The following is a 4,216-nucleotide window of genomic DNA, read 5'->3' as shown; positions in this document are numbered from 1 at the left end:
AATCTCCAGGCAACATGGGCATCACAGGGTGAGATAAAGCAAGCTTCTAGCTCAGGTCTCTCCTCCTCTTCTTATAAAACTGTTGATGCAATTATGGGAGTCCCATCCCTATGATCTCATCTAATCCTAATTATCTGCAAATACAATAGTTAGATTATACTTCCATCCTCATAATATCTCATAATGGAGCCTAAATTTCAGTAGGGGGATAAACAAAATTAGACATAGACTATATAGCAATGTTTGATGACTGCAAAAAATAAAACAGAAAAATGAGACGGGAGTGTTCAGGGTAACTGGAAGGATGACAGTTGAACATGAAGAAAGTGAGGGGGAAATGATGAGGCAATCTGGGGAGACAGCATCTCAGGCAGAGGAAACAATAAGAGCAAATGTCCTGAGGTAGGAATATGCTGAAGTATTCAAGCAGCAGCAGAGAGGCCAGAGTGGATGGAGTTATGTGCTGTAGGGGATGGGGCTGGGGACATGATGAGAGGCTTTACATGGATTTGAAGGTACTGTATAGCTGGTGGCTTTTCCCCTAAATGGATGAAGAACCAATGGTGTTTCCCTAGTGGAGGAGTAGCAATTTTCAAATATGGAAAATAGAGCAAGAATAGAATCAAGGCAAGCAGATAGGAGCCCTTGCAGGCATGCACGCGAGAGATGTTGATGCTTAGCCAGGGAAAGCGCAGGGCTAGTGGGCAAAAATGGTTGAAGTCTCCATGCATTCTGAGGATTTGCTGAAGGATTAGATAAAGAAAGCAGATGAATTGAAGTCATTCTTTCCTTCCCTGCCAGAAGTTATTTTAATTGGTTTTAGGCACAGATAACAAGCCACCTTGATCATTTATTTTACTTCTTATATTATTTTAAATAATGTTTTAGTTTTTCAAATTATCCAAGTAACCCATCATCTTATTCCTCTTAAGGAATCTTATAAAACAAAGTGAGAACTCCCCTATGCTCCCCTAAAGTTCTCCTTTTTTGACAAAGAGATGATTTCTATTGTTTGGCTTTTTCTATACATTTACATGTATGAAAAATTCTAAATTTATTTCTCTATAAAAATGGGATCATACTGTTCATGCTGATTTTTGCTCAATGTATCTTGAAGATCCTTCCACATTAGCACAGAGAGGCTCACTTCTTTCTTGTAAGCTGCCTAGGGAGCCCTCTAGAAATGTGCCTGACTCATCCCATGCCTCTTTCTTAATCACTGTCTAAATTAGGGAATCAAAGACAGGCATTTGCACGTTTGCCCTCGGCAGAATCTCTGCTTTCAGAAAACATCCACGAGATGATGGGACTCAGGGAGGGGGTGTAGCAGGCAAAGCCACTCCGCCTGGAACATCTTTCCTGGTCTGGAGGGACTCACAGCTGCCTTGATCTTTCAGTTTGAAACTGCTTCTGCTATGGACAACTCTGGGCATTTTGTGACCCTGGTTTCCCAATATCTCACTCCTTAACAAGTCTGGGTATGGAAAGCTAAAAAGTCCAGGGCAATGGGTTGGCCTGGAGTTAGATGGTAAGCAGAGTCACCAAACCAAAGGGAAGCATGTGACTGACGAAGAATGAATGAGTTTGCTATATATTTTCCCCCTGTCATTAGAATATTGCATTTATAGTTATTTACTGTCATTGCATGGGTAATGAATGAAGTTGTAGTACAATTATGCAATAACAAAAGTTAAATGATAATCACCAGAAACTCCCACATAAAAACGGTATTCTGAGGTATACAAGAGTATTAGAAATTGAAATTGTCTAGAGCATATCTGGCTTACATATATAGTCCCTGTAGGACAAGCTGCTAACTTTGCTAGAATATTCCCTCCACTTCTGTGTATAAGTGTATCAGGAGGCAGGTTGGAGGGAACACACACACCCTATTGGAAAACCAGTTCCAGGGGTGTGCTTTCCAATGCTGGGGACTCCGGATGTAGGAAGCAATGTTATAGTGGTAGAGCAAATCCAGTTAGTTGACCACAGTTTCCAGCACAAAGCTCAAAATTCAGCAGCTGTCCTTTACTCTGCTTTCCTGCCCACTCCGCTGAACATAATCATGGCTCCCTCTCCTGTTAGTTCACCTGTTTTCAATTAAAGGCGGGGACCATGTCCCTCAGTTCTCAAATATCTGCATGGTAGAGCATAGCGGAGAATGGAAAGGGGAAGAAAGGTCTGCCCAACTGGCATCCCGGTGTACATCCAGGACAAGAGACATTGCCCGGTGGGTGGGAAGAGCTGGGCCACAAGATACACTAGAGCCCAGGTCTTTCAGGATGTCTGGGCTGAGTGCTTGTCTTGGCTCCCAGCACCACGCCCTCACCTTGGAGCTGCTGGTGAGAGGCGAGGGCTTAGAAGTAAGGGGAAGTTCTCACGTGCGTTGTATGGACTGTTCAGGTTGCTGTGTGCAGCTTGGTCCTTTAGCCTTTGACACAAATAATTAGGTTTATTATCACTTCTGAGGTAGGAAAAAAATTTTTATTTTTATTGTTATGATCAACAGCATTTATTAAATATAGGAATAGCGCTATATGATGGTATTGGAAAGGGGTATTAGACAGAGTCCTTGCTCCTCCCAGAACCCTCCTAATCTAGGGGTAGGGACAGAGTGTGAGGAAAACATGGCACTTACAGCAAACAGAGAGTACTATGTGATGGAGCAGAAGATATTGATGGTGGTTACTGGAAGGAGACATTGCTGTATGCTAAAGTGAACTTGAGATAGTTTCAAGAAAAAAGTGGACTTGGGTGTGGGACTTGGAGGAAGCTCAGGGTCTGGAGAAACAGATGAGAGAATGACAGGCAGAGGAGGCAGGTGAGGTGAAGGCCTTAGAGCAGAGGTGATATGGGCAGGAAGAAAAGCTGGTAAATACTGCAAAGGAAGAATCAAAACGCACAGATGGGTATGGAAAGTAGAGGAGAAGCAAGAGACATTTCAAAATTGTGAAGATAGGGTCATAGAAGAAACGACGCCATCCACCGAAGCAGGGATTTCAGAAGGGTGATTTCTTCGGGGAAAATGAGTTTGGGACCTGCTGAATGAAAGATGGAAATGCACATGAGGGGGTCGTCGGGTTCAAGAGGGGAGTCAGGGCTGGAGAAATGTATCTGGAAGTCACTCGCAGGCCCATTAAAAAACTATGACCGGCCCAGCTCTGCAAGGAGCAGCAGGCACAGTAGTCGCAGTCCTGCGCGTGCTCGCACCCAGAGAGTGGGAGGAGCGAGCCACGGCCAGGGTCTTGCGCAGCCTGCCTGCGTGGTCTCAGCACGGCCAAAAAGTTCCCAACAGCGAAAGGAGAGGAACGGAAAGTCTAGAGAGTGCAGCGCCGTTCACTTGCTGACGGCCACTGGCAGGGGATAAAAGGTGAGAAACAGGATTTACTGGAGGGGACAGTAGGGCTGAGAAAGTTTCGTGGTAGTTTTTCCTCTCCTCCTCCCCATCCCCCTCCTCCCTCCCCTCCCTCTCCCTCTCCTCCGCTTCCCGCCTTTTCCCCTCCCTCCCCTTACCTTCCCCCTGCTTCTCTTTTGTCTCTTCTCCCACTCCTCCCTCTTGTCCTTTTCTCTCTCCTCTTCTCCCTCCTTCTCGGACACTTCCTCCTCTCCCCACCCTTCTTCTTTTTCTCCCCTTCCCTTCTTCTCCTCCTCCCTTCTCCCTCCCTTCCTCCCCCTTCCTCCCCCTCCCCCACCTTCTTCCTCCTCTTCTTCATCCCCCTCCTCTCCCCTTCCCTTCCCTTTCCTTCCTCTCTTCTCCTCTCCCCTCCTCTCCCTCCTCCCTCCATCTCCTCATTCTTCTCCCTCTCCTTCTCCCTCTCCTCCTCCCTCTCCTCCTCCTCTTTCTCCTTTTCCCTCTCTCCTTCTTCTTCATTTTAGAACGGAGGAGTCCCAAGCTCTTGTTCCAGGCCCTGAGGAAAATAATCTGATTTAAACTATAAGTAGGGTCAGAGATATGAGCCAGGGAAATTAGCTATAGAAATCAGGAGAGGGACTTCCTAACTAGGTGGGCAAAGAGGAGCCCGGGAAGAGATGGCCAGGTGGTGGAGGTGGAGTTTAACATGAGAATTCAAGGAAACAAGGTGACTTCTGCATTTTAAACTGATTCCAAATAAAGCTGTGTGAGGGGCTGGGGATTTAGCTCAGCGGCAAAAGCGCCTGCCTGGCAAGCGCAAGGTCGTGAGTTCGGTTCCCGGTACCGGAGAAAAACTAAAAAAAA

At 46.2% G+C, this 4,216-nt stretch overlaps 1 long non-coding RNA gene across 1 annotated transcript in view; it reads left to right on the top strand.

Annotated features, from left to right (window-relative positions):
• Positions 1-434: 434 nt before the first annotated feature.
• Positions 435-4,216, top strand: part of LOC102025484 — a 22,977-nt gene continuing 19,195 nt past the window's right edge. The window contains exon 1 of the long non-coding RNA XR_001234259.1: positions 435-515. This is a non-coding gene — a long non-coding RNA (uncharacterized LOC102025484). The remainder of the gene's footprint in view (positions 516-4,216) is intronic.

The sequence above is a fragment of the Chinchilla lanigera genome, unplaced genomic scaffold (genome assembly GCF_000276665.1).
Source record: "Chinchilla lanigera isolate Chin_1 unplaced genomic scaffold, ChiLan1.0 scaffold00024, whole genome shotgun sequence".
NCBI lineage: Eukaryota > Metazoa > Chordata > Mammalia > Rodentia > Chinchillidae > Chinchilla > Chinchilla lanigera.
The sequence above is the reverse complement of the archived record's forward strand: the minus strand, read 5'-3'. Positions and strand labels throughout refer to the sequence as shown.